Source organism: Bufo bufo, chromosome 7 (assembly GCF_905171765.1).
Source record: "Bufo bufo chromosome 7, aBufBuf1.1, whole genome shotgun sequence".
NCBI classification, from domain to species: Eukaryota; Metazoa; Chordata; class Amphibia; order Anura; family Bufonidae; genus Bufo; species Bufo bufo.
In genome coordinates, this window is record NC_053395.1 from 49,218,559 (window position 1) to 49,236,344 (window position 17,786).

General features: G+C 44.4%; 1 protein-coding gene across 1 annotated transcript in view; it reads right to left on the reverse strand.

The window, feature by feature from the left end:
- Positions 1-17,340, reverse strand: part of TMC5 (transmembrane channel like 5) — a 102,897-nt gene extending 85,557 nt beyond the window's left edge. Inside the window, exon 1 of the mRNA XM_040441199.1 lies at positions 17,228-17,340. The gene's annotated coding sequence lies outside the window, so the exon portion shown is untranslated. The remainder of the gene's footprint in view (positions 1-17,227) is intronic.
- Between the last annotated feature and the right edge of the window lie 446 nt (positions 17,341-17,786).

Here is a 17,786-nt window from a genome sequence, read left to right on the forward strand (position 1 = left end):
GTCCTACCGGTAAAGCAGGTATTTGCGGAAACTAATAGCCTGTGATAGTCCAGCGCAGAATGTATTTGCTACCAGAGTCGTATAGGTGTAGAGATATAGGCAATAGCCTCAAGGAGCAAACGCAGAGACTACACTGGATTAGGGCTCGTTCACACAAACGTTTTTTGCGTTCCGTATACATGACTATTTTTGAGGTCCGTATACGGAACCATTCATTTTAATGGCTCCGCAAAAAAAAAAACGGAATGTACTCCGTATGCATTCCGTTTCCGTATTTCAGTTTTTCCATTCCGTTCAAAGATAGAACATGTCCTATTATTGCCCGCAAATCACGTTCCATGGCTCCATTCAAGTCAATAGGTCTGCAAAAAAGACGGAACACATACGGAATGTGTTTTCCGCATCCGTTCCATTTTTGCGGAACCATCCATAGAAAATGTTATGCCCAGCCCAATTTTTTCTATGTAATTACTGTATACTGTATAGGCCATACGGAAAAACGAAATGGAACCGGAAACACTACTGAAACAAAAAACGGAGAAAAGGATCCGTTAAAAATGGCCCGCAAAACACTGAAAAAGCCATACGGTCGTGTTAACAAGCCCTTAGTCTGTTTCGGCAAAAAATTGCAAGATATTCGAGAAACTTTAGCACTAGTGTAAGGCCTCTTTCACAAGGGCGTCATGTTTTTTGCCCGGATAAGATGCGGGTGCGTTGCGGGAAAATGCACGATTTTTTCGCACAAGTGCCAAACATTGTAATGCGTTTTGCACGCGCGTGAGTAAAAACTGCATGTTTGGTACCCAAACCCGAACTTCTTCACAGAAGTTCGGGTTTGGGTTAGGTGTTCTGTAGATTGTATTATTTTCCCTTATAACATGGTTATAAGGGAAAATAATAGCATTCTGATTACAGAATGCATAGTAAACTAGCGCTGGAGGGGATAAAAAAAATAAAAAATAATTTAACTCACCTTAATCCAATTGATCGCACAGCCCGGCTTCTCTTCTGTCTTCTTTCTTCAGGACCTGGGTAAAGGACCTGTGATGACGTCACTGCGCTCATCACATGGCCCGTCACATGATCCATCACCATGGTAAAAGATCATGAAGCCGGGCTGCGCGATCAATTGGATTAAGGTGAGTTAAATTTTTTTATTTCTTTTTAACCCCTCCAGCCCTATTGTACTATGTATTCTGTATTAAGAATGCTATTATTTTCCCTTATAACCATGTTATAAGGGAAAATAATAATGATCGGGTCTCCATCCCTATCGTCTCCTAGCAACCGTGCATGAAAATCGCACCGCATCCGCACTTGCTTGCGGATGCTTGCGATTTTCACGCGGCCCCATTCACTTCTATGGGGCCTGCGTTGCGTGAAAAACGCACAAAATAGAGCATGCTGCAATTTTCACGCAACGGCCAAGTGATGCGTGAAAATCACCGCTCATGTGCACAGCCCCATAGAAATGAATGGGTCCGGATTCAGTGCGGGTGCAATGCGTTCACCTCGTGCATTGCACCCGCGCGGAAAACTCGCCAGTGTAAAAGAGGCCTAAAGCTGGCCATACGTTTTAAACAGCTGTTTGGCTAAAAGACTTTACTCCCAGCTCGCCGTGCACATGCATGCTCAGCTTGGCCAAGTGTGCATGTGTTCTGAGTGGAAAGAGCCACTGACAGATGCCTGGTGGCAGCTTATCTCCCTAAAAACAAAAGGATTGGCAATCCAACTGCCCCGTCTTTATATCGCTCATTTGCCATTTGGAGAGTCGGGGGCACCATTTTGGTCGGTCTTACCATTTAGGTGGATTCACACTATATTAAAGGGCATCTGTCAGCAGATTTGTACCTATGACCTGTTACATGTGCACTTGGCAGCTGAAGGAATCTGTGTTGGTCCCATGTTCATATGTGCCCGCATTGCTGAGAAAAAATTATGTTTTGATACATGCAAATTAGCCTCTAGGAGCAACAGGGGCGTTGCCGTTACTCCTAGAGGCTCTGCTCTCTCTGCAACTGCTGAGCCCTCTCCACTTTGACAGGACCAGGCAGTGTAAATGTCACCTGGCCCAGTCAATCAAAGTGGAGAGGACGCGGCATTTGAAGAGAGAGCAGAGCATCTAGGTGTAACGGCAACGCCCCCGTTGCACCTAGAGGCTCATCTGCCTATATTAAAACATCATTTTTTTCACCAATGCGGGCACATAGGAACATGGGACCAAAACAGATGCCTTCAGCTGCCAAGCGCACATGTAACAGGTCAGCCGGTGTCATAGCTACAAATCTGCTGACAGATGCCCTTTAAGAGTCCATTCACACGTCCGCAAATGGATCCGCATCCGTTCCGCAATTTTGCGGAACAGGTACGGACCCATTCATTATCTATGGGGGCGGAATGGATGCGGACAGGATGCGGAATGGATGTGATCTTCGGGTCCGCAGCTCCGCAAAAGATACAACATGTCCTATTCTTGTCCGCAGCTTGCGGACAAGAATAGGCATTTCTATAGGGGTGCCGGGCGGGTGTGTTGCGGATCCGCAATTTGTGGGTCCGTAACACATCACGTACGTGTGAATGGAGCCTTATGCATTGAAAAAACACAACACAACAGCACTCTGCAAACACAAATAAAGTACAATAATGCCATAGTTATAGAAAATATTCTAGTGCTAATGCTACGCTTATTTTATAAATTTGAAATTCTTGGCAAATACATTTTGTACAAAATTATCTGGGCCCGTCTGGCGGTGTCAAGGCGATCTCTATAAGACGGGAACCTAACATTAAATACTACCATAAAATTCAGGGAGTGCAGGTTCCACACGCATGCTGGGCCCTCTCTGTCTATTACCATTGTTTGTGCCATAATGGCCTCCATTAAATCCAGGGAATGCAGGTACTAAATGCATGCCGAGCCCTCTCTGTGCCTCTCCTGGGGCCAGATGACTATCAAGGAGTGCAGTGAGAGCAGGCTACAGCTTTATACAATCAGCCTATGCATTGTATATGGCCCGTTTTAGGATTGTATTCTACTCCACCCACCCGCCGGTCTTCTTTCAAGTTGCTAGAATGCCATTCAGACCTTTTAGCAATATAACTGGACGGCACCCAATTACGTGACATCAGTTACAGCTTTCTTAGGGGCATGAATGTATACAGTATACAGTGATATAGCAGCGGGTACCTAACACTATATAAGTAAGCCTCAACTGGTAGCTGAGTAGGGTAACTTACTTGGATGTGGTTCCTTCCCTCCTGGCACTTTCGTATTGTCCCATGAGAAGAGCCCTAGAGGGACTGGAGCAGGGCACGAGGCAGACCAGGATGAAAGTCATGATAGATATTAGGATCTATTCATATACACAACAGATTTGCTGCAACTTCCTTCCTCTACGATTCAAATGCTCAGTTCCAAGAAGAGAAAATAAATTAAGGGTCCATTCACACGTCCGCAAAATGGGTCAGCATCCGTTCCGCAATTTTGCGGAGCAGATGCGGATCCATTCATTTTCAATGGGGCCGGAATGTGCTGTCCGCATCCGCACTTCCGTTTCCGCCAAAAAATAGAACATGTCCTATTCTTGTCCGCAATTGCGGACAAGAAAAGGCGTTTTCTATGAGAGTGCCTACGATGTGCGGTCCGCAAAATGCGGGACGCACATTGCCGGTGTCCGTGTTTTGCGGATCCGCAAAACACATACGGACGTGTGAATGGACCCTAAAAACACTTTCACAAATAAGTTCACAAGAGAAAGGAATGGCTGAAAATTAAAGAGTTGTCTCACTTCAGCAATTGACATTTATCATGTAGAGAAAGCTAATACAAGGCACTTACTAATGTATTGTGATTGTCCATATTGCCTCCTTTGCTGGCTGGATTCATTTTCCCCTCACATTATACACTGCTCGTTTCCATGGTTACGACCACCCTGCAATCCAGCAGTGGTGGTCGTGCTTGCACACCATAGGAAAAAGTGCCAGCCTCTCTGGTGACAGGGACCATAGGAGGTCACGTAGGCCGGTGCCTTTTCTTATAGTGTGCAAGCACGACCACCGCTGATGGATTGCAGTTGTGGTCGTAACCATGGAAACAAGCAGTGTATAATATGATGGAAAAATGAATCCAGCCAGCAAAGGAAGCAGCACTATAGATAGTAACAATACATTAGTAAGTGCCTTCTGTTAACTTTTTCTACTCGATAAATGCCACTCGCTGAAGTGAGACAGCCCCTTTAAAATTCAAATCAAATCCTAAGAAATCTTTGTGCGTTGTGAGTGGAATATTGCAAAGTGCACTTCACTCTGGAATGAGAACATTATAAGGCAACTTTTTAGTGAAGAAATCTACCCCCCAAGCCATGAAATCATTTTGTCACCTGTACACTCAGCAGAGTATGCATTTGTAGTGAATGGGGGAAATGCTGCTGCCAGACTCCTATGGCGGCAGCTTATCTCCTGAGAACAAAAGGAAAGGGCAGTTAAATTGATCCTCCGGCTGCGGATCGGATGCGGACCCATTAATTTCTTTGGGGCCAAAAAAATCCCCGCAGCAATGCCATGCGAGAACGTATGCATCTTACTGATTTCAATGGGAATTTCCACGTGGAATCCACACCAACAATAAACATGACGCTTTTTTTTTTTTCTGTGAGACCGGAACGCTTGCAGATTTTGATATTGAAAATGCTAAAAAAAATCTATGTGGAAAATCCTTTGTGTGAACGTCAAGCCCTTCAGTCACGTGTGGACATAACCAAAGAGTGATAAATAGTTTGCATGGTTAATAAAGGTTAATTAGGGCCAACGCCCCATAAAGGAGTCTATTCCTAGTCCACAGTTCAAGAAGACTCCTCTCATTTATAATTCCTAAGGACAAAGGTTCAAAGGGAAAAAAGATGAAACAACCACCGCTGCAGGGGCTGATAGCCAGTCTGACTGAGTGCCATGTAATAGTGGATATCTAATAGACTGTTGTATTAAAGTATCCATGACGATGGATAATTAGCAAAACATAGCAGTGGTGTGAATGCCCGCACTGGTGTTACATAAGCTGACAGTGAGCACTAAAGGTACGACCAACACGCACGGTCATGTTACGGTTGCGACGCGGCTGTGCTGCGGTTGAGTACTGCTGAAGTACTGCGCTGTCCAGTGGGTCTGTATTGCTAATGGTCGCGCAGTACTGAAGGTGCCATGCGGCTATCAAAGGGGGTTTTCCGAGATTTAAAAACTGATGACTAGAGATGAGCGAATTTCATATTTTGAAATTTGTTTGCGATTCGTTTACTGGTAAAAGCAGAACTGCGTTACCACGGACCATAACGTAATTCTATGACGGAATGCCTTTAAAGGCATTCCGTTATTCATTCCGTCATAATAGAAGTCTATGGGCTGCATAACGGATCCGTCCCGTTTGCGTTATGCAGGGGAAATTCGCTCACCTCTACTGATGACCTATGCTCAGGATCCGTGATCAGTATCTGATCGCTGGGGGTCCGACACCCGGGAGACCCCCACCGATCAGCTGTTTGAGAAGGTACCAGCGCTGCTGTGAGTGCCGCGGCCTTCTCTCTGTTTTTCCAAGGCCAGTGACGTCACGTTCATGTGTCACGTGGGCTTGGAGCAGCTCAGCCCTATTCAAGTGAATAGGACTGAGCGTGATACAAAGCACGGCTGCTATACAATGTACGGCGCTATGCTTGGTAAGGTGAAAGAAGGCCATGGTGCTCACAGGAGTTCTGGTGGCCCTTTCATACGGCTGACAGGCGGGGGTCCCAGATGAGGATATATCATCAGTATCAAAATCTCGGAAAACCTCTTCAACAATACAGGCCCACGAAACAGTGCGGTCTCATAGAGGCAGCTGCGGCCCGTAAGACCGCAGCATGGCCGCGTCCCAAGTGCAACACGACAGTGCCATGTGGTCGCACTATATACTGTGGATCGCCTGAACCGCACTTTTGGAAAGGGTAAGCAAGCAGCTCCAGCTTTCACGCTTCATTAAAGGGGTTTTCTCATTACCAAAAAAGATGCTGTGGATAAGTGAAAAATATATGACCACTAAGGGTGCAACTGGTGGGATCCCCACCACTACTGCGATAGGGGCCTTGGAAACGACTTTGTCAGCAGAGTGGTGGTGTGAATGCATGCACATCTCTTCTATGGGACTGGCGGAGATAGCCGAGCGATGTATTTGGCAGGCCCATAGAAAGTGAATGAAATGGTGGTCATGCATGCACACTACAACTCAATTCACACAGGGAACTCAAGGACCCTATTCTCATGATTGTTGGGGATCCCAGTGGTCCGACCAACAGTGATCATATAATTATGACCTATCACATGGATAGGTGGTAAATGGGAGAAGCACTTTAACCTAATTCATATTTGATTACCCATGTCCTCTACTGTACCTGTAAATGCTGCTACCAACATAAACATCTATAAGGAATGCAGCGGGACAAGGCTATGTTCACATGCAGCTAAAATACTGTGGATTTTCTGCAGCAGAAAAAAATGCACTAAATGATTTTGTTGCTGCTGATTTGACACAGATTGAAAAATCTGCCTCACAGGCCTGTTGATTTCTTTCTGCCACGTGTGAACTCATTGGGGGTCATTTATGAAGACCAGATTTTTACGCCGGTCTTTTACTCCCCTTTTTATGCTGACTTTGCTGACGTTCGATGCGCCCCGTCATAAATAAGGCAGACCTTCAGCAGTCCGTGTGCCTGGAGGAAAAACTAGACTGGAGTAGTTATTCACCAACATTTACAACATTAGGCCCCATTCACACGTCCGCAAATGGGTCCGCATCCGTTCCGCAATTTTGCGGAACGGGTGCGGACCCATTCATTTTCTATGGGGACGGAATGGATGCGGACAGCACACAGTGTGCTGTCAGCATCCGCATTTGCGGAGCGCGGCCCCGATCTTCAGGTCCGCAGCTCCGCAAAAGATAGAACATGTCCTATTCTTGTCCGCAGCTTGCGGACAAGAATAGGCATTTCTATAGGGGTGCCGGGCGGGTGTGTTGCGGATCCGCAATTTGTGGGTCCGCAACACACCACGGACGTGTGAATGGAGCCTAAGGGTCTGAGCTGAGGTCTGATATACATTGGAGGCCTGATTGTGATCTGATCTGAGGTCTAATGAAAAATATATATTTTTCTTATTCTCCTCCTCTAAAACCTAGGTGTGTCTTAAGGGCAGGTGCCCCTAACCCATTCAGGACCCTGCCATAGTTCACCTTAAAGGGATTCTGTCACCTCGTTTTAGCTTATAGAGCTGCGGACATGCACGGCTAGATCGCCGCTAGCATGTCCGCAATATACCTGTCCCATAGCGCTGTGTGCTTTTATTGTGTTTAAAAAAAGATTTTATAGATATGTAAATTACCCTGGTAAGGAGCCCAATGGGCTGCACTAACCTTCCTGGTGCCCAGCCACGCCCCCCTGTGAAGGAGCCCAGCACCGCCTTTGTCCTCCGAATCTCCTTTCTTCACAGTTAGGGCTGGGTTCACACGAGCGGATGCCGTGCGTGACATCCGCTCCGTGAATGACAGCCAAGACCCGATGCAGACTGCAGAAGCATGGAACATTAACATGGTTGATAATGCTCCGTGCCTCTCTGTGATCTCTTTACTACGAAATCACAGTGACAACTTTATCTCCCTGTGATTTCGTAGTAAAGAGGTCACAGAGAGGCACGGAGCATTATCAGTCATGTTAATGCTCCGTGCCTCTGCAGTCTGCATCGGGTCTTGGCTGTCATTCACGGAGCGGATGTCACGCACGGCATCCGCTCGTGTGAAACAGCCCTTAGATTGCCGTGAGCTTGCGCATGCGCAGTTCCTTCTCTGAGGCTGATGCCAGCACAGGGAAGGAACACTATACCGGCACTGCGCATGCGCGAGCTCGCGCATCGCAAGATTACGTCAATCTAACTGTGAAGAAAGGAGATTCGGAGGACGCAGGCGGTGCTGGGCTCCTTCACAGGGGGGGCGTGGCTGGGCTCCAAGAAGGTTCGTACAGCCCCTTGGGTACCTTACCAGGCTCATTTACATATCTATAAAATAATTTTTCAAACAATAAAAGGACACAGCTTTATGGGACAGGTATATTGCGGACATGCTAGCAGCAATCTAGCCGTGCATGTCCGCAGCTCTATAAGCTAAAACGAGGTGACAGAATCCCTTTAAGGACCAGGCCATTTTTTGCAAATCTGACATGTGTCACTTTGTGTAGTGATAACTTTAAAACGCTTTTACTTATTCAGGCCATTCTGAGATTGTTTTCTCGTCACATAATGTACTTTATGACAGTGGTAAAATTGAGTAAAAAAAATATCATTTTTATTTATAAAAAATAAATAAAAATTACCAAACATTTGGAAAAATTAGCAAATTTCCAAATTTCAATTTCTCTACTTTTATAATAGATAGCAATACCTCCAAAAATAGTTATTACTTTACATTCCCCATATGTCTACTTCATGTTTGGATCATTTTGTGAATGCCATTTTATTTTTTGGGGACGTTAGAAGGCTTAGAAGTTTAGAAGCAAATCTTGAAAGTTTTCTGAAAATTTACAAAACCTACTTTTTAAGGACCAGTTCAGGTCTGAAGTCACTTTGTGAGGCTTACATAATAGAAACCACCCAAAAATGACCCCATTTTCCTTTGCGCAGAAGGAAAGGAACGCCATATGGATTTTGGAAGGCAGATTTTGCTGGAATGTTTCTTTTTACACCATATCCCATTTGAAGCCCCCCCCCCCTGATGCACCCCTAGAGTACAAACTCCAAAAAAGTGACCCCATTTTAGAAACTACACCCCTCAAGGTATACAAAACTGATTTTACAAACTTTGCTAACCCTTTAGGTGTTCCACAAGAATTAATGTAAAATGGAGATGATATTTCAGAATTTCACTTTTTTGGCAGATTTTCCATTTTAATAATTTTTTTCCAGTTACAAAGCAAGGGTTAACAGCCAAACAAAACTCAATATTTATGGCCCTGATTCTGTAGTGTACAAAAACACCCCATATGTGGTTGTAAACTGCTGTACGGGCACACGGCATTGCTCAGAAGGAAAGGAACGCCATATGGTTTTTGGAAAGCAGATTTCACTGGGCTAATTTTAAGCTGCCATGTCCCATTTGAAGCCCCCTGATGCACCCCTAGAGTAGAAACTCCAAAAAAGTGACCCCATTCTGGAAACTACTGGATAAGGTGGCAGCTTTTTTGGCACTATTTTAGGGTACATATGATTTGTGGTTGCTCTATATTACACTTTTTGTGAGGCAAAGGTAACCAAAAATTGCTGTTTTGGCACCGTTTTTATTTTTTGTTATTTACAACGTTCATCTGACAGGTTAGATCATGTGGTATTTTTATAGAAAAGGTTGTTACGGACACGACAATACCAAATATGACTTTTTTTGGTTGTTTGTTTCAGTTTTACACAATAAAGCATTTTTGAAAAAAAAAATGGTTTTTTAGTGTCTCCACATTCTGAAAGCCGCAGACTGTCTTGTGTAGGGGCAACTTTTTTTCGGTATGAGATGACGGTTTGATTGGTACTATTTTAGGGTGTATATCACTTTTTGATCGCTTGTTATTACACTTTTTGTGATGCAAGGTGACAAAAAATAGCTTTTTTGACACCTTTTTTTTACGGTGTTCACCTGAGGGATTAGGTCATGTGATACTTTTATATAGCAGGTTCTTACGGACGTGGTGATACCTAATATGTCTACTTTTTTTATTTATTTAAGTTTTAGACAATTATATAATTTTTGAAACAAAACAAAAAAAAAACATGTTTTAGTGTCTCCATAGTCTGAGAGCCATAGTTTTTTCAGTTTTTGGGCGATTGTCTTAGGTAGATGTGGGATGAGGTGACGGTTAGATTGGTACTATATTGGGGGGCATACGCCTTTTTTATTGCTTGCTGTTGCACATTTAGTGATGTAAGGTGACAATATATTTTTTTTAGCACAGTTTTTATTTTATTTTTTGACGGTGCTCATCTGAGGGGTTAGGTCATGTGATATATTTATAGAGCCGGTCGATACGGACGCGGCGATACCTAATATGTCTACTTTTCTTTTCTTCCCTATTTTTGAAACTTTGGGCCAGATATATCATTAGGCTAAGTCACTTTTGTGGAGTCAAAAAGTAGCAAAAAAATGCGCAAATCAAAATTTTGCGACTTTTTTGCGACTTTTTGAAGGCAAGCGCTAAGCACTCCAGTTTTGAGAAAATGGGCATTTTGGCTTATGCAAATGATTGGCAAGTCAAATTTACTATTGCGACTTTTTAAAAAAGTCGCAAAAAAGTCGCAAAAAAGTCCCAATTTCACTCCAGCGAGGACCATGCTTATCTTATGAGACTTTTTAATAGAACATGCGACTTTTTCATAAAAACGTGCAACTTTTTCATTAAGATGTGCGACTTTTGGAAAGCTGCTTACTGACGGATAAACTGCTACCGTCAAACCACATTTATTATAGTCTTAAAGGGCCGATCATAAATCTGACTTGGCTAAAACTGACTTTAGCCATATGTGAAAGTGGAGTGAGCTGTCAGAGTAATGATACATCTGGCCCATTATTTTGGGAAAAGGACGCTTTTTTTTTTACTTCAAACTTTTTTTTTCACTTTATTTTTTGTCCCACTTCTGTATTGTAAAGCATTGGCTGCTTGCCAGGCTTTTCCAGAAGGCAGCCACGATGCCTAAGTAAGGCATCGGACTGCCTTCCATGCCATCGGGTCCCTGTCAAAGCAGCGCGGGGACCCGATGGCAGCTCCGATCCCCGCATGGACAGCGCACGTGCCGCGGTCAGCGCGGACCGCGGCACATCAAGGGTTATTGTGCTGGCGCATGCAGCAGGGGTCCAGCTATCAGTGACTGCCGGACCCCTGCCACGGATTGGGCGGACGCAGCTCCTGCACCGACCTGATCACTGCGCCGGCACATGTACGGCACGGGTCCTCTACGGGTTAAAGGGGTTATCCAGGATTTAAAAAAATGAAAATACTTAAATATTTTTTAAATATATTCACAAATACCTTTCATTACTTAGAATGGTTTGTTTTGTGTAGAGAGCAATCATTAGGAGAAATTAAATGGCCGCCGTCCTATCAGAACACACAAAACCTGTCCTAATCATACAGGAGGACAAGTTACTTCCCCACAATGAGCCATAGTGCTGCCTCATCCTCCTCTCTGCTCTGCTTGTCAGGAATCATGATTCTGAATACAGGTGAATCTCTGTGGGAATGGAGATGATGAGGAGACATGAGAGGAGGGGGTGAGGTGTGGCTAATTAGCAGCAGCACTTGTTTACAGACTCCATTACCACAGCAACACATTACCACAGTCTGTCCTCTCTGTACTTCATGTCTCCTCACGAACTAAATTCCCCAGAGATTCAGCTAAAGTTCTTATGATGTATATTCAGGATTATAATCCCTGACAAGCAGAGCAGAGAGGAGGATGAGGCAATTATTTACCTCAGTGTTGTAAAGTAACTTGTCCTCATGTGTGATCAGGACAGGTTTTGTGTAAACTAATAGGACGGAGGCCATTTTGTTTCCCCTGATGATTGCTCCCCTGACAAAACGAGCCATTATAAATAATGAAAGGTATTTGAAAATATATTTATAATAAAGTAATACTTAAGTATTTTTATTTTCTTAATTCCCGGAGAACCCCTTTAAGATATAGGGAGAAAAATACAATAAATGGTATGGGTTTCAGGGGTTGGACCCGTCATGGTTTTGATTTGGTGAACGGTTGTCCAGATGGGACTGTGCATCTTTATAAATCACCAACCATTTATTCTCTTACATATATATCAAACAGTATTGTAGCCAGCTTAAGGGCTCATGCACACGACTGTATGCCCTCCGAGACATACGGTTCATGAGCGGGCTACTATATGTCCCGGAGTGGCAAACATGGTGCGCACGGGAGCGCACAGCATCATAGGTCACTATAATACTGTGCGCATCGGGCCGCCCGATGGGGCTATTGTCCTCCACTCATATGGGGCTATTGTCCTCCACTCATATGAGCTTATGAGTAGTGATGGACGAACATCTGCCGGGGCGGTTCGCGCAAACACGATCAAATGTTCGCGGCGGGTCCCATTCATTTTAATGGCAGGCGAACCTGAAAAACCTTCAGCTCATATTTGCAACCAAGAAATAATTACTAGAAGTGCACAAATAGTCCCACAACATGGACAGCGACATACCAGGTGTATTATTCGAATTTGCGATCTCCATTCATTTTTGTTTTCAATGTGAAATATCGGCAATATAATTTTCGCGTACGCGCATGCACTATACAGTACCCAAATGCACTATAAAGTATATTGTTATATATAACCCCCATTCAATCTGGGGTTTTTTGGGGGGGGGGACTGGTATATCACACCAGTAGAAATTATTTGTTCCAATAACGCTTGTCCCTCTATATACCTGCAGTATCGCAGCAGAACCGCACACAACTGCCGCACAATACAAATGCACTATAATATACTTTCTAGCAAGAAGCATAGATGTGGTAGGCAATAACAAGTGCTCGGCGGCACCAAATCAGAAACCATATGTCCTACCACAATCCGGTGGGGTCCAGTGCACATCCATGAATCCAGGAGGGAAAGCAAAAAAACATCCATCCCTGGGCTAGATGATGATGTGGTATTGAAGAACTGTCCCTGATATTGCCCTATAGGGGGGTGCTATTCTGGCCCTGATAGCCTAACCACAGACCACCCGCCCTGATAAGAGCGACCCCGTCGGGAACCTTACCCTATATAAAAATGGCCCTAGTAAGCCCCTAGGCCCCTGACTTCCAGGTGATCACTATATAGATCTATGTGTTTTTGACTCATTATAAAAGTATATTATAAGTATATCGCACCCCTCTGTGTATCACACATATCGATAGCACACCTATACTAGTGCTTAAAAGGACTTTTGTGGCCCTATTAGCTAGCGTTTGGTGTCCCTAACAGTCTGTCCCTGCTCCACACAGCAACCTCTCCCTACACTGGCAAAACACTGAATGTAAAATGGCGGCCAGATCAGGTTTATTTATAAGGTAGGGGGTACGTCCATGTGCTGAAATGTCTCAATTGGCTGTCCTGTACCACCTGATGGATGTGTCATGGGTCAAAGTTCTTCACAATGTAAAAGAATATGGCGGGCGCGAATTTCTCCATATGTTCGCATGTTCGGCGAATCGCGAACGCGCAAAGTTCGACGTGAAACGACCGCCGGGCAAACCGCAAGGCCATCTCTACTTATGAGTGCAGGACAATAGTCCCGCGGGCGGCCCCATGCGCACAGTATCATAGTAACCTATGATGCTGTGCGCTCCCGTGCGCACCATGTATGCCACTCCGGGACATATGACCCGCTCACGGAGTCCTAGGGGTGCCTTCACATGCTGCAGATTTTGTGACGGAAATTTCTGTGACTGAAAATCAGTTCCATTCATTAGAATGGAGCAGCAATCCTGTGGATTTCTGCAAGCGTGTGAGTGAACCCTGAGAAACAGACCTAGATAACAACATATGGCGCTCCACCCTGGTATTTATGTTTTAAGTAGCATTATCCACCATTTATGCATCCACCTTTGAACACCAGTACGTTATCGAACTTGTACTGAGGGCGCATTTACATAGGACCTTCTGACCACGCAGTCATCTAAGAGCATTAAAAAAAAACATGGCAAAATGTACAAAAGATTCTGAGTAAAAAAAAATTCCATGTAAATGCACCTTAAGGGCTTGTTTAGTTGTTAAGGGCAAATTGCGGTCCACAATGCACCCGCACCGACCGTGGGGCAGCCACATGCGGATCGTGGATTCATTCACTTGAATGGGTCCGCGATCCGTACGTTCCGCAAAAATATAGAGCAAGTTCTATCATTTTGCAGTTCGGAGGCACGGAACAGAACCCCAGGAAGCACTCCGTAGAGCTTCCGTAGTGTTCCGTTCCGTGCTTCCGTTCCGCTTCTCCGGATTTGCTGACCCATTAAAGTGAATGGGTCCGCATCCGTGATGCGGAATGCACACGGAACGGTGCCCGTGTATTGCGGATCCGCAGATGCAGTCCGCAATACGGCAACGGGCAACACACGTTCATGTGAATGAGCCCTAAGGCTGAGTTCACACGGGCGAGTATTCTGCGCGGGTGCAATGCGGGAGGTGAATGCATTGCACCCGCACTGAATCTGGACCCATTCATTTCTATGGGACTGTGCACTTGAGCTGTGATTTTCACGCATCACTTATGCGTGAAAATCGCAGCATGCTCTATATTTTGCATTTTCCACGCAACGCAGGCCCCATAGAAGTGAATGGGGCTGCGTGAAAATCGCAAGCATCCGCAAGCAAGTGCGGATGCGGTGCGATTTTCACGCACGGTTGCTAGGAGACGATCGGGATGGAGACCCGATCATTATTGATTTATTCTGATTACAGAATGCATAGTAAAAAAGCGCTGGAGGGGTTAAAATAAATAAATATATAATTTAACTCACCTTAATCCACTTGCTCGCACAGCCCGGGATCTCTTCTGTCTTCATCTTAGCTGTGTGCAGGAAAAGGACCTGTGGTGACGTCACTCCGGTCATCACATGATGCATCACCATGGTAAAAGATCATGTGACGGACCATGTGATGACCGGAGTGACGTCACCACAGGTCCTTTTCCTGCACACAGCTAAGATGAAGACAGAAGAGATGCCGGCTGCGCGAGCAAGTGGATTAAGGTGAGTTAAATTATTATTATTTTTTTTAACCCCTCCAGCGCTATTGTACTATGGATTCTGTATTCAGAATGCTATTATTTTCCCTTATAACCATGTTATAAGGGAAAATAATACAATCTACAGAACACAGATCCCAAGCCCGAACTTCTGTGAAGAAGTTCGGGTTTGGGTACCAAACATGCCGATTTTTCTTACGCGCGTGCAAAACGCATTACAATGTTTTGCACTCGCGTGGAAAAATCGTGCATGTTCCCGCAACGCACCCGCACCATTTCCCGCAACGCCCGTGTGAACTCGCTTAATCCTGAGTTTCAGAGCTGAAATCTTTCAGTATTTCTTGCTAAAATGTCGACGCAGAGCTTGTTCCGGTGATCTGCGTTTCTGAGAGAGTTCTCTTCACACCAGGCACTATACAGTAATCTCGTACAGGAAGAACATATTGCCCTCTGCAGTTTACGAGCTCACCTAAATGTACATGGAGTGCCGGGAATCATGCAGGCAAAACCACACATGGTTACGATACAATTTTGCGATGTGGTTTTCAGTCATGTGGCAAGTACAGGAGACGCATATTAAAACCATGTGCTTCACTTGTACCTGTTGTGCAGACAAAAAAATCACAAAGCTCAGTTATTTGCTGTAAATTGTGTGCACAGACCGCTGCGTGGACGGACACACCTAGGGACCTGTCTGGCATCAAGCTAGTTCACTATTTCCAATGACAACCAGCAAAATTCTGGGGTATAACGCTGTATTGGTACAAGATACTTAATACAATGGGGGGATTTATCAAAACTGGTGCAAAGGAAAACTGTCTTAGTTGCCCGTAGCAACCAATCAGATTCCACCTCCCATTTTTCAAAGGAACATACAAAAACGAAACGTGGAATCTGATTGGTTGCAATGGGCAACTAAGGCCAGTTTCACACTAGCGTTTACAGATCCCGACTGGAACAGCCTGGCGGATGCTGACGGAATTCCGTCCGGCTCAATTAACTATAATGCGATCTGGCGTAGATCCGACTAAAACCCAGAAAATATGCCAAGATAAAAGCCACAGCGCACAACAGTTTGTGTCCAGACGATTCCCACCATAATATTCTGGAACAGCCTGCTGAAAGGCTGTGCCGGCAGTGTGAATTTAGCCTAAGGCACTGTAGCACACAAACGTATTTTTTTCAGTGTCCGTTCCGTTTTTTTTTTTTTATGGCCCCGTGGCCATATGTCCGCAAGGCCGTTCTGCAAAAAAATACAACATGTCCTATTATTGTCCACATTACGGACAAGGATAGGACTGTTCTATTAGGGGTCAGCTGTTCCGTTCCGCAAAATACGGAATGCACACGGACGTCATCCATATTTTTTGCGGATCCGTTTTTTGCCGGCCGCAAAATACATACAGTCGTGTGAACAAGTCCAGAGTTTCCCGCACAATGGTTTAAAGACCAAAAGTCAAGGGACGGTAGCATTCATGACACGCAACTTCATGAAGTTCTGCCTTACCTCTTCATAACTTGGCAAGCAACAGGCGCGTTTCATGACAGTTTTGTGTTCATGTCACACAGCTCTAATGACCGTGTCGTGTGATAGCTGGTATTATGGATGGACTTTACAGATTTTACACGTTGCACTGAATCGGTGACAGAATCAAAGGCTGAAAAATCGGAATTACTAAATGGCGGATAAAACGTTTACTGTGTATGTGGTGCAAATATTATAGTAAAATGTTATTCATATGGTGCAGATCACCATCAGAACACAGTGTGATTAAATATAGGCACACACTGCATAACTATATAACGATATACTGTAAACTAGATATGAATCAGGTATAGCACACTGCATACAGACTGTATTACTCATATGTACATGTATATATATGATATAATATGAATCAGGTATAGCACACTGCATACAGACTGTATTACTCATATGTACATATATATATATGATATAATATGAATCAGGTATAGTACACTGCATACAGACTGTATTGACTCATATGTATATATATATATAATATGATATGAATCAGGTATAGTACATTGCATATAGACTACAGACTCATCTACATTTCACATATACATCACTTTTACATTTCACACATACAGTATATAAGCTTACATATAAGTCCACATGGTATCCAGTACTCAAACATATGTACTTATATGTAATACTCATCTTGGGTAGTACATTACTAATGAATTGTCAACACTGTATATGGTAAAGTAGAGTCACATATAAACCTACATATAATACACAATAAATATTGTTGCATGTATAGTACATACATGTAGCAATCTGCCCTATGCAGTTTAGCTAGGGGCTTTTATATTGTGCAGAGCACACATCCTATATGCAGAAATGTTATGAGTACATATAGCAACCGAGTCATATGTGTTACATCTGTAAATGTTAGAGGTGACATTACCTGTCATGACAAGTCTCGGTTTATTCTCCTCCAAGGTCTCTCAAGGAAACGATTACCCAAAGGACTGCAGCTAGGTGCCTTGTGAGACGATCCTAGAGCTGCAGGAGGTGGAGGTGTGATCACATACAGGAGGTGCAGACCTCACTGCTCCTCTCTCTTCACTGTTCTTCTGCCCTCACTACAACTCTGTTCACACTACTCCTCCTCCCTCACTGCTCCTCTGCCCTCAATGTTCCTCTGTCCTTACTGTTTTTCTGCCCTCAATGCTTCTCTGCCTTCATTGCTCCTCTGCCTTCATTGCTCCTCTGCCCTCAATGTTCCTCTGCTCTCAATGTTCTTCTATCCTCACTGCTCCTCTGCCTTCATTGCTCCTCTGCCCTCAATGTTCCTCTGTCCTTACTGTTTTTCTGCCCTCAATGCTCCTCTGCCTTCATTGCTCCTCAGTCCTCAATGTTCCTCTGCTCTCAATGTTCTTCTATCCTCAGTGCTCCTCTGCCCTGGCTGTTCTGCCCTCAATGTTCCTCTGCTCTCACTACTCCTGTGCCCTCAATGTTCCTCT